Source organism: Scyliorhinus canicula, chromosome 9, assembly GCF_902713615.1.
Source record: "Scyliorhinus canicula chromosome 9, sScyCan1.1, whole genome shotgun sequence".
NCBI classification, from domain to species: Eukaryota; Metazoa; Chordata; class Chondrichthyes; order Carcharhiniformes; family Scyliorhinidae; genus Scyliorhinus; species Scyliorhinus canicula.
Genome location: NC_052154.1, coordinates 126,487,411 through 126,514,118, shown reverse-complemented (window position 1 = coordinate 126,514,118; position 26,708 = coordinate 126,487,411). Strand labels below are relative to the sequence as shown.

Here is a 26,708-nt window from a genome sequence, read left to right as displayed (position 1 = left end):
TTCAAAACATAGACTGCAGGGGTTCAGTGTCTCAACCTGTCGAGGGCAACTTTACAAGGGCAATAAATGCTGGCCTTGCCCATAAATGAATAAAATGTCTGCAAGGGGTCAGTAAGCCACCAAAGGTGTTCTAATTGTTATGCAATGTGGTCGTCACAAGCAAACATTGGTGCTATATGTGGTACAGGGTCAGCCAATTTGCTGTTCTGCAGAATAGACAGCTGATGGAAAACTTAGGATTCTACGCAGGTTCAATTTCCAATGTCACATGCAAACTCTTGAACATATATTGAACTGAGAGCAGATACAAACTCACACTGAGGTATTATTTTAGCATGAAATTGACACAAGACACAAGAGCTGCAGTTCAGTCAGTTGTCTATGTCAGTGATGACATGAAATATAGATAGAAAGATACCAAAGATCAAGAGAGGGAAAATTACCTTAAAAGATGATGGTTGCTTCCCACTGCCTCACGAGATAAATGCATTTCTTGGTGTGCTGCTGAACCATGCAGAAAAGGATGTTTTTTGCCCAATGTTCAGCCATGCTGTATCTGATCTAAACTGGAGGAATGGTTGATGGGAGCTGATTTAGCACAGTGAGATAAATAGCTAGCTTACAAAGCAGAACAATGCCAGCAGCGTACGTTCAATTCCCGTACCGGCCTCCCTGAAAGGTGCCGGAAGGGGCTTTTCACAGTAACTTCATCGAAGCCTACTTGTGCCAATAAGCAATTATTATTATTATTATTATTAAACAACATCTGGGCCAGTGAGAGAAAAATCAGCTTGGGTTTCTATTCCTGATTATTTCCATGTGGCTGTTGGCAGGAGTGCATATGTAGGCATCAGCTTGAAAAAGAACAAGCCCAGAGTGATGCCCTTGTTGTTAAATAGCCTGCAGCCACTCATTATTTAGATAAAGAATACCCACTTCGGTGATGTGTTGGAGGACAGCTAGGAAACTGTAGCCCGACAGGATTTGACACTTTCAGAACAGGAGGGAACACTATTCTGACTGAAATAATTTGGAGGTAATGGTTTGATTTTGGTTGATGGTGTAAAATTGCCACGACTGATTCAGGCATCCGTTTAATATTTTTCCTGATTTTCATTTCATTTAAGTTCATAACAGGTGACTGAATCACTACCAATCTTTTTACATTATCAGTCAAAGTCAAAATTACTTCTTTTGCTTTTGAAGGGTTTTGAATGGGAAAGGGAGATTTATGGGACTTTGAAGAAACGATGAATGTTGAGGCGAGTGTGTTTTCTTTTGCTGTTTTTGAATAAGTGAACTCTCAGCACTTGCCTTGGATCCTGTGTATTATATTGCAAGTGTCACTTAAACGGGGGTTTTTGCCTTACAGTAAATATTAAAATTCAGAAGGGAATGCTTCATGTAGTTAGGAAAGCAATAACAAAAAATATGATTTATTCACATAATCTTCATATTATTTGTGCTTCTCATCTATAGTTAATCCTATTACAAGCCAGTATTAATATGACTGCATACAGGAGTGGAGCTGCTGCTCTCGCACTGTGAAAAAAGAATTAATCACAGCTGACATTCTCATTGACTGGATACTCATCAATATCACATGGTCCTGCTATAGAAGGCGATTGGCGCCAGTTTGCTGAAGGTTGCTCCTTTGCTAGGATGTGGGTCAGAGTGTGAGGATGAAATCCAGCTGCTTCAGCTCAAGCCTGTTCAGGATCAAGACATCCATATGGTAAGCGCTAATACCACAGGTCAGCCGCACAATATCACAGAGGGGAATGGATAACGATAACGCACATACAAAGAAGCACTCTCTATTTATTTCTGCCTCTCCCTTAATTTATCTCTTTTATGCTATTTTTTCCTTTTTTTCACTATCCCTCCCCGACATCTCTTGCTCTACCTGTTTTTTCACTTCTTTTCCTCAGCTCACTTTCTTATCTCTCTTTAATATTGCATCTATTGTATTTCATCCACTATTTCTCCATTTTTATTTCTATCATTCTGTTTTTCTATTGTATCTCTCCTTTCCTTTATCAATTTATTTCCCGATCTCACTCATTTTTTCCTCACGATCCCTATTTCTATCTCCTGAACTGTATATGCATCACCACCTCTCTCTCTCTGTAATATTAATATTTTACAGTGAGGAAGGCATTTGTGAAAAAGGTTTTTAATATCTGCATATGTAATATTGAGGGAAATGTATAATATTGGGGGCAGGTTAAAACTGCAAGTTTATAAAGTGGAATGCTTTGCAGCCACATCACAATGGATTTACATAATGCCAGAATATGTTACACTGCAGCCCATGTTTCAGCTCCGGTACATGTACAATATACACAAGGTAAAAGAGAATCATGTATGCCTTTATAATATCATTCAGCTCATGTTCGGCACAGCGATAGCTTCTGTACCAGAGCAGTATGCATCAGGTAACAGGAAATAAATCACTTGTAGAAGTAGAAGTAGATTACTATTCATATAGTATGCATCAGGTAAACAGAATAATTCATTCTTGTCTGATACTGTATGGTTAAAGTGTGGATCTGCATCTGCTTCTATGCATGTACAGTAGCTACAGATAAAGGACAGCTCGTTTATTGATGTAATAATATAAATTGAACAAAATGCAGAGGATGCCCCCTTCAAAGTGTGGGAATGTCAGCTTATCCATTGGGTCTGAGAAGACAAATTGAAAAAGTTTTTAATGGTGAGAGGCAGGGAGCTATGAAGGAGTAATGGAATTTGGGTACCCATTTGTAGAAATCATGAAAGCATTAAAAGCTGGCAGACAGGTGAAAAAACATAAATAAAAGAGCTACTGGAATATTTGTCTTTACCTTGAAGGAGTTGAAACACAGGAGTTAAGAATGTTTAAGTTCTACTGCACTTTGGTTAGACCGCATCTCGTGCACTGCATTCAATTTTGTGCTCCAAATCTCAGGAAAGGTAGTACTGTAAGGGAAAAGTGCAGATTAATGAGAAGTGTACCGTACCATAGCTTTAAAGGTTATACTGCTTTTTAAAAATTAATTTAGGGGTTTTGGGCATTGCACACATTTATTGCCTATCCTTAATACCCTTGAGAAGGTGATGGTTAACTGCCTTCTTGACCTGCTGCAATCCTTGTTTTAAAGGCACACCCACAGATTGAATCAGGTTCTTTCAAATGATAAATGAATTTAAATAGGATAAATGCAATAGTGGGTCTTGTGGTTTTAATAATGATGTTAAGGCACCAATCACTTAAAGGAAAGTGTAAACATGTTGTGGGTCATTTATTTAAACTAGGCATGTGAAAACAATGGGCAGGATTCTCTCAGCCCGAGGCCTGTCCGGAGAATCCCCGCGACCAGTGCGAATCGTGCCATACTGCCCCGATGCCGGGACGCAATACTCCGCAGAGCAGAGAATCGGCGTCATTGGCTCTGGCGTGGTTGGCGCGCCGCTGGTCGGGGGCCACTCTACACGGCCCCCATCCCCCACCGATTCTCAGACCGGCCGTCGTAAATCCCGGGGGGGGGGGGGGGGGGGCTCCATGTGGCCTGGCCCGCGATCGGGGCCCACCAATCGGTGGGCCAGCTTCCCTGGCTGGGGCCTCCTTTATTCCGCGCTGGCCCCTGTAGCTCTGCGCCATGTTGCGTCGGGGCCAGCACGGAGAAGGGAGCCACTGCGCATGCGCCGTTGGCGCCGGTGACACTGTGCATGCGTGGACTCCGCGCCGCCCAGTTCACGCCAGGATCAGCAGCTGGAGCAGCGTGGATCGCTCCGGTGCCATGGTGGCGCCCTGTAGGGCCAGAATTGCTGATCCTGAGGCCGCGTTTCTCAACGGCGTCAACACTTAGCCTCAGGAACACAGAATGCTGCCCAATATATATGGATAGAAAGCTTGAAGACATCAGCAACAGGGATGTGTCTGTTTTGTTCTGCTCCAGGCTGAAGTGAAACTGAGGCTGGGTAACAAGACACATGTCACGTCTAGTGATGGCATGCTGCCATCTCTTACAGCCATTTTAGAACATCCCCCTTTCTTTTTAAAGATACTTTCCCCCTTCCAAAGAAGTATAACTATTCACAGTACATATTCATGACATAAGTGTATAGAACTAATAAATCTATGACCCTCTAAAGCATAAAGGTAACCCGCTGATATGTCCAGATCTTGTAATGTTAACCTTTTCTGGAGGTTTCTTTAATTACTCTCAGTGATCTGTGGAATTATCATTCTTGGCTGTTGTTCCTGATTGCATTTTGGATCTTGACCTGGACGGAATAGTACTGCATGGTGGGTGAGGAGCTAAAACGGATCTAATGTATTCTAGGTTACACCTCACCGTTGTGTCTTATTGTGCAATGAATCCATAGGACTTTAGTTCCAAAGAAATCCTTGTTACCTCGGCTGGTTGCTATATACATTCTGTGAGACCGTGGGTGCAAACTAATTTTCCCCAACTATAAACTTGACAATTCTGTACCTGCATTTGTATTGTATACGTTGATCATCTTCTCTTGTAGTTTTAAAAGTTGCTCTCTAGTTCGCAGAGTGGAATGGATTAGAGTAGGTAAATTGGTTTGCATTGGTCTGCCATACATGAGCTCTGCCTGTGATGACATAGTTGCAGTAAAAGGTGTTACTCTCAGATGTAACATTGCAATGTGTAGATCTTGTGTGGTCGGTCTATATTTGGGAATGAGCAATTTCACCATGTCAGTCACATGTTCTGCTAGGCCGTTAGATAGAGAGTATTGAGTAGTGTGATCAATATTCCACTTCGCACACATATCTTGAAATTGGCTGACGAATAAATTGCAGACTGTTATCCATAATGATCTCTCCAAGCACACCAAATAAACTGAAAATAGCACTTCAGAGTGTGCACGACAGTTGCACTTGACATATTGTAGAATTGTCGAATAATGGGGTATTTGGTAAAGCAGCTGATAACAATGATGTCAGTGCCATGGCATGAGAGGTCAGATGAAATTTGAACCAAGGATGGAAAGGAACTGCACGTGGAATCAATGGTTCTTTGTGTGAACTTGGCATATGATCTTGACATGCCTCGCACTTCTTGACGAAAACTTATGTGGCATTGTTCATACATGACTGGGCTGGATTCTCCATCCCGGAATGCTCAATTGGCATGAACGATACATTTGCATCAATTTAACAGGCCCGGTGCCCAATGCTCCCCCTTCCTGTGATTCCTTTGGTGCCCCCCCACCCCCCCGCAGGACAGCTGCGATAGGGAGACACCCCACAGCGACTCCTGTGATAGGGAGACCCCCCCAAAAGTGACCCCTATGATAGGGAGACCCCCACACAGTGACCCCTGTGATAGGGAGACCCCCCACGCAATGCCCTGTGTAATAGGAAGACCCCCCACAGGGCCCCTGTGATAGGGAGACCTCCCACAGGGACCCTCTGCCTAAAGTGGTCTCTGGGGGAGTCCCCCCTAAACAGGGGTTCCGGGGGTGGGTTGTGTCACCCCGTACTTAGAGGTGGGCGGCACCCAGGCAATCCAGGGTTGGGGGGGGCTGCTGCAAGGGGGAGGGGGATGTCAGGGCCAATTTGCAGTACAAGGGAGTCGATTTGTGGTGGGGTGGAGTCGGGGCCGATTTGTGATGCTGGAGCGAGGAGGTGCAGGCCACTGGCCCTCGGGTGGGCGGTCCTATAGCAGGATTCCCTGGGAATCCCTTGTATTCTACACCATGCATAAATTAATATGACGTGGAACACTGAATTGCATCCCGCTTTATGACAGCAAGGGGATTGTAAAACTGGTGCAATTCAGCTCCGGCGGAAGTACATTGGGCTGGTTTCTACATTCCCGATGCCGATTTCACTATCAGCGAACGGGTGGAGAATCCCCTTTTCCGGGGAAATCAGGGGCGGCGCCTGTTTGACGCAGGTTTTGCATGCTCCGCCCCATATCCTTCGCTGATGGTTTTCCAGTTTCTGTAGCGTGGAATCATAAAACTGTTTCATCTTGTAGCTGTTTGCATTTACGTTATGAAAAATGGACCAGATCAATTAATGGACTGGCATTCTCCTGCAAGTATACTGTTACAGCTCCTTTGAAACTGCCAATATTGTTGAACATTCTGATATTTCAGTATTAGGTTGTGAACTGAGGCGATAGGAGTAGTTTTAGGATTGATCTGCTGTATGGGGCTGAACTTTCCTACATTTTGGCAAAGTGTTGGTTTCAGTTAGACAACTAGTGAGTATCCTTCCGGTGTCTTCGACAGATATTGCGTCGTATCTTCAGGCACTTTAAATAAATAATTTTTCAGCATGAGTTTCATGCTGTGTCCATGGTTGCCTGCCTCTGATTCATTCACCCCAGCATCACTTGAGCTCATCAATTGGGGGCACACCATTTAGGCGCCTCCTTGACACTTGTTCCAAGTCCACTCGTGGGGGGGGGGAGGGGCGGGTTCACACCAGGAAGACAACCCCGTTGTCCTTGGAGGGAGCCCAAACCAGGATACTTAATAGGGTGGAGCAGAGGCAGTGTGCCCTCTACCTGCAAATGAAAAGAAGGCCTGCCAGCAAGGTCACCAGCCTGCAGGAGAGGCGGTGGTAGCATTAATCAGCACCAGTTTGCTGCACAGGTGCATGGATATCCAGTGCAGGAAAAAAATGAATGACCTCCTTGTGAGGCTGTCTTCTCATTTATCGCCACGCACCCATTCACATCCATCATCCTTCCACTGGGAGTTAACTCACTACTAACTCACAGGGTCCAATCACCCGCCCTCCCATATCCTTCCTTATCTCCCCCCCCCCCCCCCCCCCGCCCCACCCCCAGCGGCTCCTCATCACATCCCAGCTCTCACAAACCAACCACACATGCGAGGCATCCATACCATCTGACCCAGCATGCATCCTGCAAATATTCTCCCCATCTGTCTTATTGCAGGACAAGCTTGCGCACAATTGATGGGAATGAGCATAGTCGACCGGGGTCCTTCCTGAGCTGAAGAACTACATTCCGTTCGAGTAGAGAGCCCTTGAGCTGGCCAGAGAGGAGCAGGAGTGTGCCTGTGCTGAGCTACAGAAAGTAGTTGAGGCCAAAACATTGTGTGATTTAAAGAAGGAACTATATATAGGACACGGTTCTCCCAAAAGGGAACAAAGTCCTGGAGCGAGTGCGTTCAGCCGCATGTGTCCTGGCATTCACAGTGCTAAGAAACATGTGGCTAAGGGGCCTGAATGACCAAGGCCACACATACCAGCCTCCCTGGACAGGTGCCGGAATGTGGCGACTAGGGGCTTTTCACAGTAACTTCATTGAAGTCTTCTCGTGACAATAAGTGATTTTCATTTCATTTTTTTCATAGCCCCGTTTTGTACAATGAGGAGCACCGCTCGCCGCAATTCCCCATTGTAGTGTGAAATCGGGATACCATTTAAAATGTACCGATCTCCAAGGCCCCCCAAACAACCCCCGACCTGCCCCCCCCCCCCAGCCCGAACGCAATATGGGAGGGTCCCCGGCCCCCCCCCCCCCCAACAACATGCACACCAGGCAACCCCAGCCCAAGGTCCCTGAACTCCAATCCCCTGCGAGGCAACTGCTAGTGCCGTTTAGGGGGACCAGTGCTGAACGGTGCTCACCCAGGGACCCAAAGCCTCAGGTACCTCAGGAATCTGCACATTAGAGTGAGGCTTATTGCCATTGTGGGCGGGATTCACATCGCAACGTCTTGCGAGATTGCGGTAAATGATGCTAGCTTTGCAAGACGGGTAGATCCTGGGAGCAGGGTCTCCCGGCTTTCAACCACGAGCTGCTTTTCGGGCGCAGCGTAGCCACTGGATCGCACCCATAGCTCTTGGGGATCAAGGGATATGGGGGGAAAGGCAGGATCAGGGCACTGAACTTGATGATCAGCCATGATAATGAACAGTGGAGTAAGCTCAAAGGACCAAATAGCCTACTCCTGCCTCTGTGTTCTATCTATGTTTAAGTGGGTAGGTTCAAGGTGAGATGGGGTTGGGACTTCTAACATATTAAACTGCCTCACTCAAACTATCCTCTCCTATGCTATTTTTGGTGTGAAAATTAATTCCCATCATTCCACCTTTCTCCTGGGCACGCTAATCAATTCTGGACTCGATACTGATTTTATTACCTTCAGACCTTAGTCATGTCCTTCATTTCCTATATTTTTATTTTAATTACAGATTTGAGAATTATCCAGTTTATACATGTGGATATCGAATGTGTAGTATCAAAGTATCCGGCGCAACAAGGGTTTTTGTGGGACTGGACGAGTCACAGTAAAGAAACACATAACCAGTCGATTATAGGCTGGATGATGACCTGCGCAGAATCAAGAATGGAGTTAGCTCATAGCTTGGGCTGTATCCTGTACCTTTGTACATTGATATGGTGTTATCAATAAACTCTTAATGATCAGCAATTCAAGACTCTCTGCAGAGATACACACAAAGCCCAGAACCTCAGAGAAGGTGGAGCAGAAATTCAAAGGCTAAAAAATTAGAACAGTATTCTGGTTGACTGAAGCACTGACAGTGGAGACAGAGGGAGATTGCCTGAAAGAAGTTCCATGTCAGGACTGAAAGCAGAAAGGCAGGGAAAAATACTTCACTGTGCAGCTGAAGACTCCACAAAATCTAGTGGCGGTCTATTGTCCATGCCCACGGATTGCAGAGTCAAAAGACCGAGCAGGGGTGAGCAAGAAATTTAGATCTAAGCCAGGACAAGTTTCAAGAGGTTCAGCGCTGTAAAAGAAAGATAGAACAGCCGGTTTCTGAAAGCCGGGCTCAGAATCAGCACCATCTAACTTAGTGGCCAAGCTCATGGGAAGAAAGAAAACACAAAAACAAATCAGAAGGTTTAAAAACCTCAGCCAAAGCACCCAAAAATCTTCCGATATTGCAGGGAAGGCCCAGAATAGTTTATTGAGTAAACCGCTGCACAAAACTAAAGACAAAGAAGTTTGGACTGCCATCACTGTGGGAGCCCGCCAAAACTTGACAGGTGTGGGAAGGCACTTAAAAAAAAATGGTTACTGCAGTGCCATCTTTAAAATCGGCACAGCATCTAAAGCTGTATTCCCTTGAATTTCAAAACACATGGACAAAACATTACCAGACCAATCTGGGTGAATCCAAGGTCCAGACAAATCACAAAGGGCAACATTCGTCCATACTCTCATCCGATGGTTGACGGGGGGTGTGGTAGTCACCACTGATGTATTATACTGTATATATGGGTTTTACGGTAAGGCCCCTGTACTACAGGTACGGGGGTAGATCCCTGCCTGCTGGCTCCACCCAGTAGGCGGAGTATAAATATGTGTGCTCCCCGTACAGCAGACATTTCGTCAGCTGCTGTAGGAGGCCCACACATCTCTGTGTAATAAAGCCTCGATTACATTCTACTCTCGTCTCGTCGTAATTGATAGTGCATCAGGGGAACTGGTGGATTTCGACAGGGATCCAAAATTTGGTTTCACACCGACATGAATCTCCGGCAGGATGTTCCTCTGGTGCCCACCATGGTAAATCAGAATTCCAACTGGAGGCTGGCGTGAAACTGATTTGCACTCCCTAATGGAATGTAAATGAAGGCAGCACGGTAGCATTATGGATAGCAATCGTTTCACAGCTCCAGGGTCCCAGGTTCGATTCCAGCTTGGGTCACTGTCTGTGTGGAGTCTGCACATCCTCCCCGTGTGTGCGTGGGTTTCCTCCGGGTGCTCCGGTTTCCTCCCACAGTCCAAAGATGTGCAGGTTAGGTGGATTGACCATGCTAAATTGCCCTTCGTGTCCAAAATTGCCCTTAGTGTTGGGTGGGGTTACTGGGTTATGGGGATAGGGTGGAGGTGTTAACCTTGGGTAGGGTGCTCTTTCCAGGAGCCGGTGCAGACTCGATGGGCCGAATGGCCTCCTTCTGTACTGTAAATTCTATAATTTTTAAAAAAGGCCTGACCGGAATCCCCCTCCCCCCCTCCCCCTGATTGTCCATTATGCTAGTGAGAAAGCACACCAGTCCAGAACACGTCTGGAGCAATGTGGCGTGCAAAAGTCGGAATTTACCTTTAGGCCTTGCTCACATCACAGACTCCTGAAAGGAAGATGAGAAGCTTTCAGGTACTTGAGCGCTGGAGAATCTCACTTTAAATAGAGGGTAGATTCTCATGTTCAAGGCGCCTCTTAGAAGGTGAAGGACTCAACATAGCAGCTTTAGTTTTTTTTAGGAAACATTTTGACGCATTTATAATTTTAACATTTAACAGATTAACATTCTAAAGAACACACGCAAAAACCCTACAGTAACGTATCCAACTTCCCCCCGCCCTAACTCCTAACTACCCATATATTAGATTCCCTGCCCTTATTCTGCACTTCCATGTCTCCCCTTCACCCCCCGCACCCTCCCCGTTCACTCCCCCTTCTGCTGAGATCAGTTTTCCCCAAAGAAGCCGATGAACGACTGCCACCTCCGAGCAAACCCCTGTGTTGAAAACCCCTTAAGGCGAACTTAATCTTCTCTAGCCTGAGAAACTCTGCCATGTCACTGACCTACACCCCTGACTTTGGAGGCTCCGAGTCCCTCCATTCCAGCAAAATCCATCTCTAGACCACCAGGGAGGCAAAGGCCAAGACATCAGCCTTTCTCCGCCCCCCCCCCCCCCCTCCCCCCCCCAGCTCCCGGATCTTCCGACACTCCAAATATTGCCACCTCTGGACTCGGAGTCACCCTCCCTACCAGGACCTCTGACATGACATCTGCGAATCCCTGCCAAAATCCCCTCAGCTTCGGACACATCCAAAACATATGTACATGATTCGCCGGACTTCCGCCGCACCTCCGACATCTGTCCTCTACCTCCTCAAAAACCTACTCATCCGGGCCACAGTCATATTAGCCCTGTGGACCATTTTGAACTGAATCAGGCTAAGCCTGGCACATGGCGAGGATGCATTGATTCTTTTCAGGGGCTTCTCCCATAGCTCAACTTCCAACTCCCCCCACAACTCGTTTTCCCACTTCATCTTCACCTCCCTGATTGGGACCCCTTCCCACTCCATCAATTCCTTATATATTTCCGAGATCCACCCCTCCCCAACCACTGTTTTTGACATCACCTTATCCTGTAGACTCTAGGGCGAGGGAAGCTTGGAGCCTGCCTCCGGATAAAGTCTCGTACCTGCAGGTACTGAAATCCATTCCCACCTGGTAATTCAATCTCGAGGTAAGGCAGATGAACTTAGGGCTTGGATTAGTACCTGGGAGTATGATGTTATTGCTGTTACTGAGACTTGGTTGAGGGAAGGGCATGATTGGCAACTAAATATCCCAGGATATCGATACTTCAGGCGGGATAGCGAGGGAGGTAAAAGGGGTGGAGGAGTTGCATTACTGGTCTGAGAGGATATCACAGCTGTGCTGAAGGAGGGCACTATGGAAGACGCGAGCAGTGAGGCGATATGGGCAGAGCTCAGAAATAGGAAGGGTGCGGTAACAATGTTGGGGCTGTACGACAGACCTCCCAATAGCGAGCGTGAGATAGAGGTACAAATATGTAAACAGATTATGGAAAGATGTAGGAGCAACAGGGTGGTGGTGATAGATTTTAATTTTCCCAACATTGACTGGGATACACTTAGTGTCAGAGGTCTAGATGGAGCAGAATTTGTAAGGAGCATCCAGGAGGGTTTTCTAGAGCAGTATGTAAATAGTCCAACTCGGGAAGGGGCCATACTGAACCTGGTGTTGGGGAATGAGCCCGGCCAGGTGGCTGAAGTTTCAGTCGGGGATTACTTTGGGAATAGCGATCAAAATTCCGTAAGTTTTAGAATACTCATGGACAAAGGCGAGAGTGGTCCTAAAGGAAGAGTGCTAAATTGGGGGAAAGGCCAACTATACCAAAATTCGGCAGGAACTGGGGAATGTGGAATGGGAGCAGCTGTTTGAAGGTAAATCCAAATTTGATATTTGGGAGGCTTTTAAAGAGAGGTTGATTAGAGTGCAGGACAGACATGTTCCTGTGAAAATGAGGGATAGAAATGGCAAGATTAGGGAACCATAGATGACAGGTGAAATTGTGAGACTAGCTAAGAGGAAAAAGGAAGCATACATGAGGTTTAGGCAACTGAAGACAGACAAAGCTTTGGAAGAATATCGGGAATGTAGGACCAATTTGAAACGAGGAATCAAGAGGGCTAAAAGGGGGCATGAAATATCTTTAGCAAACAGGGTGAAGGAAAGTCCCAAAGCCTTTTATTCATATATAAGGAGCAAGAGGGTAACTAGAGAAAGAGTTGGCCCACTCAAGGACAAAGGAGGAAAGTTATGCGTGGCATCAGAGAAAATGGGTGAGATTCTTAACGAGTACTTTGCATCGGTATTCACCGAAGAGAGGGACATGACGGATGTTGAGGTTAGGGATAGATGTTTGATTACTCTAGGTCAAGTCGGCATAAGGAGGGAGAATATGTTGGGTATTCTAAAAGGCATTAAGGTGGACAAGTCCCCAGGTCCAGATGGGATCTATTCCAGGTTACTGAGGGAAGTGAGAAAGGAAATTTAGCTGGGGCCTTAACAGATATCTTTGCAGAATCTTTGAACACAGATGAGGTACCGGAGGACTGGAGAATTGCTAATGTTGTCCCCTTGTTTAAGAAGGGTAGCAGGGATAATCCAGGGAATTATAGACCGGTGAGCCTGATGTCAGTGGTAGGGAAGCTGCTGGAGAAGATACTGAGGGATAGGATCTATTCCCATTTGGAAGAAAATGGGCTTATCAGTGATAGGCAACATGGTTTTATGCAGGGAAGGTCATGTCTTACCAACTTAATAGAATTCTTTGAGGAAGTGACAAAGTTGATTGATGAGGGAAGGGCTGTAGATGCCATATACATGGACTTCAGTAAGGCATTTGATAAGGTTTCCTATGGTAGGCTGATGGAGAAAGTGAAGTCTCATGGGGTCCAGGGTGTACAAGCTAGATGGATAAAGAATTGGCTGGGCAACAGGAGACAGAGAGTACAGTGGGAGTTTTTCAAAATGGAGAACTGTGACCAGTGGTGTTCCACAGGGATCCGTGCTGGGACCACTGTTGTTTGTGATATACATAAATGATCTGGAGGAAGGTATAGGTGGTCTGATTAGCAAGTTTGCAGATGACACTAAGATTGGTGGAGTAGCAGACGGCCAAGGGGACTGTCAGAGAATACAGCAGAATATAGATAGATTGGAGAGTTGGGCGGAGAAATGGCAGATGAAGTTCAATCCGGGCAAATGCGAGGTGATGCATTTTGGAAGATCCAATTCAAGAGTGAACTATACGGTAAATGAAAAAGCCCTGGGGAAAATTGATGTACAGAGAGATCTGGGTGTTCAGGTCCACCCTGAAGGTGGCTGCGCAGGTCGATAGAGTGGTCAAGAAGGCATACGGCATGCTTTCCTTCATCGGAAGGGGTATTGAGTACAAGAGTTGGCAGGTCATGTTATAGTTGTATAAGACTTTGGTTCGGACACATTTGGAATACTGTGTACAGTTCTGATCGCCACATTACCAAAAGGAGGTGGATGCTTTGGAGAAGGAACAGAGGAGGTTCACCAGGATGTTGTCTGGTATGGAGGGTGCTAGCTATAAAGAGAGGTTGAGTAGATTAGGATTATTTTCATTAGAAAGACGGAGGTTGAGGGGGGACCGCATTGAGGTCTACAAAATCATAAGAGGTATAGACAGGATGGATAGCAAGAAGCTTTTTCCCAGAGTGGGGGACTCAATTACTAGGGGTCATGTGTTCAAGGTGAGAGGGGAAAAGTTTAAGGAAGATATGCGTGGAAAGTTCTTTAAGCAGAGGGTGGTGGGTGCCTGGAACAGATTGCCGGCAGAGGTGGTAGAGGCGGGCACAGTAGCGTCATTTAAGATGTATCTAGACAGATACATGAATGGGCAGGGAGCAGAGGGATACAGATCCTTAGAAAATAGCGACTGTTTTAGAGGATCTGGATTGCAGGCTTGGAGGGCCGAAGGGCCTGTTCCTGTGCTGTAATTTTTCTTTGTTCTTTGGTCTCTTCCTCTAGGTCCTCCAGGCCCGGGAAACCTCCTCAATGAAAAGGTCCCCAAATCTCTCAATCCCTGCCCGTTGCCACCTCCTAAAGCCCCCCCCCCCAGAGCAAATTGGTGATTATCACAGATTGTTGACCACACTGACACTCCCTCCAGTCTCATGTGCTGCCTCCATTTCCCCCACACCCTCAGGGCTGCCACTACCACTGGGCTTGTGGAGTACCGAGCCGGTGAGAACAGCAGAGGTGCCGTCAACAGCGCCTCCAGACTTGTACTCTTACACGATGCCGCCTCTACCTGCTCCCACACCGACCCCTCCTTCACTACCCACTTCCTAACCATCGAAATATTAGTCGTCCAGTAGTAATTAATAAAGTTCAGAAGGGCCAAGCCTCCCTCCCCATGCCTCTGCTCAAGAAGGGCCTTCTTCACCCTCGGCGCTTTCCCAGCCCATATAAAACCCCCGAAATCGGCACGTTACGTTAACTTTCCTAAAAAACGCCTTGGGGATAAAGATTGGGAGACACTGAAACACAAACAGCAATCTCGGGAGGACTGTCATTTTCATGGTCTGTACCCTCCCCACCAACGACAGCGGGAGCATGTCCCACCTGCGGAAGTCCCCTTTCATTTGCTCAATCACCCCGCCCAAATTTAGTTTATGAAGCTGACCCCAGTCCCTTGCCACCTGAATCCCCAGATACCTAAAACTCCTTCCCACCACTTTGAACAGCATCTCCCTCCGTCTCCTCTCCTGCCCCCTTGCCTGGATCGTGAAGACCTCACTCTTGCTTATGTTTAGTTTGTAGCCTGAGAACCGGCCAAATTCCTCCAGTATTCCCATAATTCCTGCAATCCCCCCAACAGGTCTGTTAGATACAGGAGCAAATTGTCCGCATAGAGTGAGTCGCTATGCTCCATCCTCCCCTCTCAATATTCCCCACCAAATGTTCGATGCCCTCAGCGCCATTGCCAAAGGCTGTATGGCCAGGGCAAACAGTAGTGGGGAGAGTGGGCACCCCTGCCTTGTCCCCTTGCACAGACTAAAATACTCTGACCGGACCCGGTTGGTCCTTAAATTCGCCACTGGTGCCTGATATAGCAGCCGGTCCCAATCCACAAATCCCTGCCCGATCCCGAACCTTCCCAGGACATCCCACAGGTACCTCCACTCCACCCGATCAAAGGCCTTTTCTGCATCCATGGCCACCACCACCTCGACCTCGCACCCCTCCGCAGGCATCATTATCACATTTAGGAGCCGTCTAATATTGGATGTCAGGTGTCGTCCCTTCATAAATCCCCTCTAGTCTGAATTTCGATGAAGGTTCCTGAAGCCCTCCAAAGGTTTCAGCCAAGGAGCTAGCCTGGAGGTTGGAGCAAAACTGAATTTCACACTGGTTTGGGTCAAGATAATTATTTTGGAAAATTTGAGATTTAGAACATTACCTCCGGGACACAATCCTCTATACGCATGGCCAAGATCTTTGCCAGCAATTTAGCATCGACATTCAACAGGGAGATCGGTCTATATGACCCACAGCTCTCCGATCCTTATCCCACTTCAAAATAAGGGAGATCAATGCCTGTGATAACATTGGGGGGAGCACTCCCAGCTCCTTGGCCTCATTAAAAGCCTGTACCAGGAGCGGTCCTAGCAACCCAGAGAACTCTTTTATAAAACTCAAACGGGTGCCCATCAGGTTCCGGGACCTTACCCGATTGCATTGCCCCCCCCCCCCCCCACCCGTCTATAACCTCCCCAAGCCCAATTGAGGCTCCCAAACCCTCCTCCAACTCCTCATCTATCCTCGGGAACTCAAGGCCCCCCCCCCCAGGAATTGTTTCATACCCTCCTCCCCGGCTGGGGGTTCCGATTTGTACAATCTACTGTAAAACGCCCGATACACATCATTCACCCCTGCCGGATCCAAAATCATCTTCGCCCCCCCTGTATCTTTTACTTTCCCAATCTCTCTCGCCGCCTCCTGTTTCCTCAGCTGGTGCGCCAACATCCTGCTGGCTTTTCCCCCATATTTATACACCGCCCCCTTCACCCTCCTCAGCTGTACCTCTGCCTTTCCTGTGGACAGGAGCCCAAATTCCAGCTGCAGTCTCTGACGCTCCTTCAGAAGCCCGTCATTCGGCGACTCTCCATTTCTCCTGTCCACCTGTAAAATTTCACCTACCAGCCTGCCCAACTCCACCCGCTCAGTCTTCTCCTTATGTGCCCGAATTGAGATGAGATCCCCCCTCATAGCCGCTTTCAGTGCCTCCCACACCACCCCCACCAAAACCTCACCTGTGTCATTGATCTTTATATACACCCGAATGGCCTCCCTCACCCGCTTGCACACCTCCTCCTCCACTAACAGCCCCACATCCAACCTCCATTGTGGTCGCTGGGTCTTTCCTTTGTTGACTTGCAGGTCTACCGAGTGCGGGGCGTGATCTGACACCGCAATTGCTGAATATTCAGCATCTATCATCTCAGCCAGCAGCGTTTTGTCCAACACAAAGAAGTCTATCCGGGAATATACCTTGTGAAAACTCCTTACTCCTTGGCCTCCCAAATCTCCATGGATCCACCCCCCATGCGCTCCATAAACCCCCGCAGCTCCTTTGCCATAGCTGATACCTTCCCGGACCTGGAACTCGACTAATCGAGCCTTGGATCCAGGACCATGTTGAAATCACCCCCCATAATCAGTCGATATGAATCCAGGTCCGGGATCTTCCCCAGCACCCAGCTTTCCCGCTAGTGTGATGGCCCTCCTCCCGGGGTTGGTTATGTGTCTCCCCGTCGCCTGTTTTATGTGCTCCCCACCTGCTGTTCTCCTCGCCCTTTCCTGCACTCTGCTGCCTTCGCTCTTTCTTTCCACTCAGAATGAGGCAGCGCAAAGTGTTCATCGCGTTGGTTAATTGACTTAGTAAATAAATAAATCTTCGGGTGATCTTTTCACCGCTTCCCTGCTGCCGCTTCTGCAGCCCATTCTCCAGGACAAATTTGTCCGCATCCGCAGGGGCTGCGAAGAAGTGCTCCCTGTCTTGGAAGGTGGCTGGATACAGCATACCAAATTTTACACGGCTCCTGTGTAGGGCTGCTTTTGCCCTGTTGAACTCTGCCTAGTGCTTGCCAGGTCAGCCACAATGTTCTGGTAGATCCTGATCCTGTGAACTTCCCAATTACAGTTTTCTGTTTCCTTTGCCCAGCACAAGATTCTTTCCCGGTCTTGGTTCTGGTGCATTTTCATGATCATCGCCCTCGGTTGTTCCCCAGCTCTGGGTTTTGGGCAAAGTGACCGGTGAGCTCTGTCTACTTTTGGTGGGTTTGGAAAGCTATCCTTTACCACCAGATTGCCTAGCATTTGGGCCACATAGTCCGTGGGGTTCCTACCTTCGATTCCCTTTTGCAGACCTATAATCCGTAGGTTTTGGCGCCTCGATTTGGGGCAGCAGGGTAACATGGTGGTTAGCATAAATGCTTCACAGCTCCAGGGTCCCAGGTTCGATTCCCGGCTGGGTCACTGTCTGTGTGGAGTCTGCACGTCCTCCCCCTGTGTGCGTGGGTTTCCTCCGGGTGCTCCGGTTTCCTCCCACAGTCCAAAGATGTGCGGGTTAGGTGGATTGGCCATGCTAAATTGCCCGTAGTGTCCTAATAAAAGTAAGGTTAAGGGGGGGGGGGAGTTGTTGGGTTACGGGTATAGGGTGGATACGTGGGTTTGAGTAGGGTGATCATGGCTCGGCACAACATTGAGGGCCGAAGGGCCTGTTCTGTGCTGTACTGTTCTATGATCGGTTTTCCTGATCCTGAATCTTTCCTTTCAGACTCCCCTATGTTGCAACTAACCTTGATATTTCCTTTTGCAGGGCAGAGACCCAGTCGCCCTGGTCATTTGTGGTCTTCTCAAGCTCGTTTAAAGTGTTTTCCTGGGCTTCCAATCTCTGCCTTGCCTAGGGCCATCTCCATGGTTACCAGAGCTTCCGCGACTGCCACCCTGACCGCAGCCTGGATATCCGTTTTTGTCTCTTCTTCTTTAAAAATCTTTTTATTGGCATTTCTCATATTTAGAAACAGTTGTATATATACATACCACATTTTTCTCACCTGCGCTAATTTCCTTTATTATACAGAGAGGTTTATTTTGTCCTTCGTTTAACTGACCCTATGTTCATTTTGTTGCCCTCTGGATTGATCTATGGTTCCTCCCCCTTCCCCGTTGACCCGGGAGCTAGTCAATCTTTAATGGTAAGAGATGAGGAGTTATGTAGTTTGGGAAGAATGTTGCCAGAAAAGGTGGTAATATGTGGAATTCAGGGTGAGAGGAGGAGTGTTCCATTATATAAGGTAAAGTTGGAAAGTCCAGTGAAGAGTGGTGAAGTAATAGTAGGAGTAATAGAGAAACAATCTTGTCCAGGAAGACAGTTTATCTTGGGTAATGATATAGCTGGATCGCAAGTGGGAGTGATGCCTACGGTGGTTGATAAGCCAGTGGAAAATCAGACAACTGAAGTGCTGAAGGACGAATATCCTGGGATTTTTCCAGATTGTGTAGTAACAAGGTCGCAAAGTAACAGGTTAAGACAAGAGGAGAAATCAGAGTGAAGATGTAGTTGAAGTGCAATTATCAGAAAAGATTTTTGATCAGATGGTTGAAAAAGAACAAGAACAGGTGGAGGATGAGGCGGATATTTTTAGTTCAGGAAAATTGGCGGAGTTACAACAAAAATATGTAGAAATAAAACGGATGTATCAGAAAGCATACACAGAAGTGGAATCTGAATGGATACCAGAGTGTTATTACCGTAAAAGTGATGTCTTGATGAGTAGTATTGCCGGTAGGGTATAGAAAGGAGGTGTTGCGAGTTGCACACAAGGTACCAGTGGGAGGTCATATGGGAATAAGGTAAACTCAAGCTAAAATACAAAAACATTTTTATTGGCCTGGATTACATAACGATGTAGTTAAATTTTGTCAATCATGTCACACATGTCAAGTGATAGGGAAACCTCAAGCAGTGATAAAACCAGCTCCGTTAATACCCATTCCAGCATTTGAGAAATCTTTTACAAGGGTCCTAATTGATTGCGTAGGACCGCTTCCTGAAACAAAAAGGGGGAATCAATACCTTTTGACGATAATGGATGTGTCTACGAGGTTTCCAGAGGCAATTCCAGTCCGTAATATTACAGCTAAAATGATTGTGGAGGAGTTACTTAAATTCTTTACTAGATATGGACTACCCACAGAAATACAATCGGATCGAGGATCAAATTTTACCTCAAGGTTATTTAAAGTAGTTATGGATAGATTAGGAATAAAATAAGTTAAATCAACTGCATACCATCCAAAATCGCAGGGAGCGTTAGAAAGGTGGAATCAGACATTAAAGACAATGTTTGAGGGCTTATTGTCACAATTATCCAGAGGATTGGGATAAAGGAATTCTATTTGTACTGTTTGCAATTAGGGATGCACCTAATGAGTAAACTAAATTCAGTCCTTTTGAACTAATTTTTGGTCATGAGGTAAAAGGACCACTTAAATTGATTAAGGAAAAATTGGTGAGTGAGAAATTGGAAATTACATTATTGGATTACGTGGCAAATGTTAGGGAATGATTAAGTAGAGCAGGTGAATTGGCTGGACAACATTTAAAAGTTGCACAAAATGTGATGAAACGGGTAGCGGACAATAAATCCAAAGTTCGTAGTTTTGCCAGTGGAGATGAAGTTTTAGTATTGTTACCAGTGGTAGGTGAACCTTTAAAAGCATGGTTTTGTGGACCTTATCAGATTGAAAGAAAATTAAGTGAGGTGAATTATGTGGTAAAAACACCAGATCGAAGGAAGACTCACCGAGTGTGTTATGTGAATATGTTTAAAAGGTACTTTGAAAGGGAAGGAGATAAAAAGGAGAAGGTTTTAATGATTCTAACTCAAAGTGACGAACCAAATCCAGATGACTGTGAATTTGACATACCTCAAATTAAATTGGAAAACGAGGATATTCTTAAAAATTTGGATAAATTGTTGAGTTACCTTCCAGCGGAAAAATGGACTGATGTGTGACTTCTGAGCACATCCCTATCAACGGAAGCACCTTGAAACCTTTGATGTCTCTCTCAGCAAGTCATGTTCAAAGATCTGTCAGATGAAGGTAAACACCTTCCCTTTGATGTTGTAAAGAAGTGTTGGAAACATTTGAAGTGCTTTTTTCACAGTCAATATCATTCACCTTTGAATATATCGCACCTTTGGGCTTTTTGAGAAGCTTAAAAGCTTTCAACTGCATTGTTTACATTCAATTTCCTGGTCTTCAACCTTCTGCAAGCCTCTTGGTTGACAGATCTAAGCTATATGAATAGAGGGTTTTTATAGCTATTCATGGTCCATTAACTCTGAAGGGCATCTTCTTTTGAAAAGGTGTTTTTTCTCTGAAGTCCTTCCGAGAAAAATGGTACTCTATCTGACCACTTTTTCTTTCTTCCAGAGTTTCGTCTGTTCTGAAGTCCTTCCTATAAAGACCTGGGGTGTAATTCTCCAACCCCCCGGGGGGTCGGAGAATAGCCCGGGGCCGGCGTCACTTCGGCCCCTGCTGTGGCCCGAATTCTCCGCCACCCGGGAATCGGTGGAGGCGGGAATCGCGCCGCGCCGGTCAGCGGGCCCCCCACGGCGATTCTCCGGCCCGCAATGGGCCGAAGTCCCGCCGCTGGCAGGCCAATCCCGCCAGCGGGAATCCAAGCACGTCTGGTGCCGGCGGGATTGGTGGCACTGGGGTCCTGGCCTGGCCTGGCCCGCGATCGGGGCCACATATCGGCGGGCAGGTCTGTGCTGTGGGGGCACTCTTTTTCTTCCACCCCGCCATGGCCTTCACCCTAGCGGGGTCGGAAGAGACCCCCTCCCCTGCTCATGCACCGGTATGATGTCAGCAGTCGCTGACGCACCGGCGCAATCGCGGACTTTCGCCTGCTGGAGAAGACCTTTCGGCCCCGGCTGGTGGGGCGCAAAAGGCCGTTCGCGCTGGCCGGTGGAGCGGGAGCCACTCCGGCACGGGCCTAACCCCTAAAGGTGCAGAGAATTCCGCACCTTTGGGGAGGCCCGACGCCGGAGTGCTTCACGCCACTCCGTCCCGCCCGGAACCCCCGCCCTGCCAGGTAGGGGAGAATCCCGGCCCTGGTTCTCTGTCTAATTGCTTTATTTCTGCTGGGGTTTCCTCTGTCGTGAAGTACTTCCTAGAAAGACCAGGTGTTCTGTCTAAGTGCTGCTCCCTGGCAATCTAGCAGAGCCAACCTGCCAGTGCGCGATTCCACTGTAGGGGTGCCAGTGCTTCATTGACACTGCCAAGTGGTAGAACATGAAAGGGTGATGAGAGGGGGCCTGAGGGAAGGGGCCTCAAGGAAGGGGATCTTTGGTGAACTATAGCATGTGTTGCTCACATGGGTGGGCACTTGCCAGTGATTGGATTGGATTGGATTTGTTTATTGTCACGTGTACCGAGGTACAGTGAAAAGTATTTTTCTGCAAGCAGCTCAACAGATCATTCAGTACATGGAAGAAAAGGAAATTAAACAAAATTCAAGAAAAGACAAGAAAATACATGAGAATACATAATAGGGCAACACAAGATATACAATGCAACTACATAAGCATTGGCATCGGATGAAGCATACAGGGTGTAGTGTTAATGAGGTCAGTCAATAAGAGGGTCATTTAGGAGTCTGGTGACAGTGGGGAAGAAGCTGTTTTTGAGTCTGTCCGTGCGTGTTCTCAGACTTCTGAATCTCCTGCCAGATGGAAGAAGTTGGAAAAGTGAGTAAGCCGGGTGGGAGGGATCCTTGATTATGCTGCCCGCTTTCCCCCGGCAGCGGGAGGTGTAGATGGAGTCCATGGATGGGAGGCAGGTTTGTGTGATGGACTGGGCGGTATTCACGACTCTCTGAAGTTCCTTGCGGTCCTGGGCCGAGCAGTTGCCATACCAGGCTGTGATGCAGCCCGAGAGGATGCTTTCTATAGTGCATCTGTAAAAGTTGGTAAGGGTTAATGTGGACATGACGAATTTCCTTAGTTTCCTGAGGAAGTATAGGTGCTGTTGTGCTTTCTTGGTGATAGCGTCGACGTGAGTGGACCAGGACAGATTTTTGGTGATGTGCACCCCTAGGAATTTGAAACTGCTAACCATCTCCACCTCGGCCCCGTTGATGCTGACAGGGGTGTGTACAGTACTTTGCTTCCGAGGGGCCTTGCTAGCAATTGTGGGGGGTTCTTTCCAGCGATTGTGGGGAGAGGGAGGCACTGTAGTGTATTCTGAGATCGGGACGGCCTTTAAAAAGGGCACCAAGATTTCTGAGGATCGGCCTTGCTGGTTTCTTCGGGTCCCACGACACAAAACATCCCGGCTCCAGAGTGTGGGTGAATCGTGATCTGGATCGTGCCTAGTTTGTTGCCGGAGACTGCACTGAGACAGTTTTTCAGGAATATTCTGCCCAGTGGTTGACATAACCCTATCATGATAATGCTTGATTGCATCCACACGCTGTTATTCTCCATCTGTATGTTTACAGTCTGATTGAGGTTATGAAAGGATTAGCTGTCTTCGGAGTGGGGTTATGAATATAAATGTTTGTTTTTATAAGGATTAAGCATTTGAGGGAATTCACCTGTATTGATTGGGCTTTCATGAATAATAGTCTTTTTTATAAATTGAAATTCATAAGAGATACTCAGAACTTAATTTCATTTCATGTCAGTATGGCACCTGAGGTTTGCCCGTGTTAGAAATTGAGTGAGGGACTTTCGCTGCAGCCATGCAGTGAGTGGTCACATATTTGGTAGCTCCCACTTGTGGTGGATGTTTTGGGCCTTTTTCCCCGTTTTACGGTGGATTTGATCGACAAAACAGGAGGCTGGTGAAGTAGAGGAGAAAGATTCCCCACCAGTCTATGGATTCGTGGACCAGAAGCGGTCTTAAAAGGAGAGTGTGTTGGTCAAAGACGGGAGTGGAGCCTGCGGCACAGGTGAATATGGCGGAGGGTCAGGGTCCGAAATTGCCAGCCCAGTGGTCAACGGAGCAGCTGGTGGTCTTTCTACAGGAGAAAATTGCTCAGCAGAGAATGGAATACCTGGATCTGATTAAGACAGGGATTGATCGTGTGGAGCAGAGACTGGAAACCCAGAGCCAGGCGATCCAGAAGGTGGAAGAGGCGGTGGCTGAGCACTATGACCAGTTAGCCATGATGGCGGTGGAGATGGGGCTAATAAAGGACTACCAGAATAGGTTGCAAGAAAATGTGGAGAATCTGGAGAACAGGTTGCGTAGGCAGAACCTGCGGATTGTTGGCCTCTCGGAGGGCAGCGAGGGATCAGACGCAGGTGCATATTTGGCGCGTATGTTTGCAAAGCTGTTGGGGGAGGGTGCGTTTCCTCGACCCTTGGAGGTGGACAGGGCGCACAGGGTGCTTATGAGGACGCTGCTGAGGAATGAGCCACCGAGGGCGATGGTGGTACGAATGCACTGGTTCCTGGACAAGGAACAGATCTTGAGGTGGGCCAGGCAGACGAGGAGCTGTTCACAGGAAGGCAACGAGCTGCGTATCTGCCAGGACTTGGGTGCAGAACTGGCTAAAAAGGCAAATTTTAACAAGGTGAAATCGGCCATCTTTGAGAAGGGAGTGAAGTTCGGCATGCTGTACCCAGCACGTCTTTGGGTCACTTATGAGGGCCAGGAGCTTTACTTCAGATCGCCAGATGAGGCGATGAACTTTGTTAAGAACAGGAGACTGACAGGTGATGGAGGACAATGAACTTGGGGGCGAGTAGTTGTGTTCTTGATCTGCTAATTTTCTTTTCTCTTTGGGTTTTGTATGTATGGTTTTGCACTACATTTGAGGCCGTTGCTCAGTTTTGTCTGCAGTTAGCTTTGTACTTTGTTCTTCATGGGGGGTGGTGGGTGGAATTTTCTTCTTTGTGTTTGTTGGGGATTGTGATGTTCGCATATGTATGTTCGAACGGGGAAAGGGAGATAAGTGAGGAGTAGGATGCTTGGCACCATGGGCTACCAGGCTAGCTGGGCGGGCTAGCTCATGGAAGCGCAGTGGGGGACGAGCAGGTGACAAGTTTGTTGAGGGGGGTTAGTATTTTTGTTTTGTTATGTTGAGGGGGGTATTGATCTGCTGACAGGGGCAGGACTGGCGCTTGGAGACAGATTGGGGGTTGATGACAGTGGGCACCCAAGGGCGGACCTCGAGCTGGAGGCTGGCCTAAGAAGGGTTTTGGTTGATCGGCGGGGAGAAGGGGGTGATGCGGGGTGCCCCCGACTAGGATGATCACATGGAACATGAGAAGGTTAATGGGCCAGTCAAGAGGCCCGCATGTTCACGCATCTGAAGAGGTTAAAGGCGGACGTTACAGGAGATACACCTGAGGCTGGTGGATCAGACTTGGCTGCGGAAGGGTGGGTTGGCCAGGTGTTTCATTCGTGGATACACTCTAAAACTAGGGAGGTAGCGATCTTGATCAATAAGCGGGTGTCATTTGAAGTAGGCAGCATAGTGGCAGACTCGGGGGTAGGTACGTCTGGTAAGTGGAAAGCAGGAGGGGATGCCGGTTGTATTTGTAAATATCTATGCACCAAACTGGGATGACACGGAGTTTAATGAGAGGGTGTTGGGGAAGATCCCGGACCGGGACTCACATAGGCTGATCATGGGGGGGACGACTTTAATACGGTTATGCATCCAAGGTTGGATCGGTCGAGTTCGAGGACAGGGAGGGTGCCAGCCATGGTGAAGGAGCTAAAGGGGTTTATGGAACAGATGAGGGGGGGTAGATCTGTGGAGGTTCGGACGGCCAAGATTGAAGGAGTTTTCTTTTTTCTCCCATGTACACAAAGTGTATTCCTGGATCGATTTTTTCATTTTGGAAAGGGCGTTCCTGGCGGGGATGGCAGATGCCAAGTATTCAGCGATTGTTGTGTCGGACCATGCCCCACACTGGGTGGATTTACGGGTGACAAAGGAGGGGGGTCAGCGTCCGCAGTGGAGATTGATGTGGGACTGTTAGCAGATAAGGAGGTGTGTGCGTGGGGAGGGAGGCCATCCATGACACAGGGGAGGTTTCGGCAGCAACAGTATGGGAGGCAGTGAAGCTAATAGTTAGCGGGGAGCTGATTTTGGTACGGGATCATAGGGAGAAGGTAGAGCGGGCAGAGATGGATAGGCTGGTCAGGGAGATTCTCCAGGTGGATAGAAAGTATTCGGAAGCCCCGGAAACGGGGTTGTTGAAGGAGCGACAGTTGAGGAAGGCGAGAGGGGCGGTGGATGAATATGGGGAGAAGGCCAGTAGGTTGTCAGCACACCAGCTCAGGAAACGGGAGGCGGCCAGGGAGATGGGAAGAGTGAAGTATAGTGGGGGGGGAACACGATCTTGGACCCAGATGTATGAGTCGGAACCCCCAGCTGGGGTGGAGGGGATGAGGCAATTCTTGGAGGGTTTGGAGTTTCTGAAGGTGGAGGAAGGGTTGGTGAAGGGTCTGGGAGCCCCAATCGGGATTGTTGAAGTAGTAGAGGGATCGGGGGCCATACAGGTGGGTAAGGCCCTGGGGCCGAACAGATACCCAATGGAATCCTGTAAGAGTTTTTCTGGGGTGTTGGGTCTGTTGCTGGTTAGGGCATTTAATGAGGCTAAGGAGCGGGGTGTTCTTTCCCCAACAATGTCACAGGCTTCGATCTCATTGATTCTGAAGCGGAAGAAGGACCCAGAACAATGCGGGTCATATAGACCAATCTCCCTATTAAATGTAGACGCCAAATTGCAAGCCAAGATCTTGGCGTCAAGGATAGAGGATTGTGTTCGGGGGGTGATAAGGGAGGACCAGACAGGATTTGTCAAAGGAAGGCCAATGTTAGAAGGCTCTTGAATGTCGTCATGATGTCCTCCAAGGGGAGGGAGGTGCAAGTGGTGGTCGTTATGGACGCGGAAAAGACCTTTGATCGAGTGGAGTGGAAGTATTTGTGGGAGGGTCCTGGGGCGGTTTGGCAGGGCTTTGTAGACTGGGTCCGGCTGCTGTACCAGGCACTGGTGGCTAGTGTGTGGACGAACCGAGTGAGCTCGGACTATTTTAGACTGAGCCGGGGGCGAGGCAGGTGTGTCCACTCTCCCCGCTGTTATTTGCCTTGGCTATTGAGCCATTAGCGATGGTGCTGAAAGCATTAAAGGACTGGAAGGGGCTAGTCCTGGGGAGGGGAGGGGGGGGGGGGGGGGGGGGGGCAGGGGGGGGGGGGATGGAGCACAGGGTCTTGTTGTATGCGGACGGCCTGCTCCTGTATAACTCTGACACGTTAGGTGGGGATGGGAGAGATTATGCGGATCTTAGGGGAATTTGTCCAGTTCTTAGGGTGTAAATTGAACATGGGTAAGAGTGTGGTTTTTGTGATCCAGGCGAGGAGGCAGGAGAGGATCTGGCCTGGTTAGTTGAGCAAATGAAGGAGGACTTTCGGAGGTGGGACATCCTCCCCCTGTCACTGGCGGGGAGGGTACAGACCGTATAGATGACGATTCTCCTGAGATTTATGTTTGTATTCCAGTGTCTCCCTATTTTTATATCAAAGGCCTTTTTTAAGCGGGTTAATGTGGTGATCTC

At 47.9% G+C, this 26,708-nt stretch overlaps 1 protein-coding gene and 1 long non-coding RNA gene across 3 annotated transcripts in view; one reads left to right on the top strand and one right to left on the bottom strand.

Moving 5' to 3' along the window:
- The window catches only part of LOC119971665, a 42,613-nt gene extending 42,053 nt beyond the window's left edge, over nucleotides 1–560 (bottom strand). Inside the window, exon 1 of the long non-coding RNA XR_005461889.1 lies at nucleotides 444–560. This is a non-coding gene — a long non-coding RNA (uncharacterized LOC119971665). The remainder of the gene's footprint in view (nucleotides 1–443) is intronic.
- ptpn5 (protein tyrosine phosphatase non-receptor type 5) overlaps nucleotides 1–26,708 on the top strand; it is a 271,921-nt gene that overhangs the window by 130,383 nt on the left and 114,830 nt on the right. The window contains exon 1 of one of the 2 annotated variants that reach the window (XM_038807520.1): nucleotides 1,512–1,735. The exons of the other annotated variant lie outside the window; for it this stretch is intronic. The gene's annotated coding sequence lies outside the window, so the exon portion shown is untranslated. Of the gene's footprint in view, nucleotides 1–1,511; nucleotides 1,736–26,708 lie in introns of those variants that run through there. 2 annotated transcript variants of the gene reach the window in all.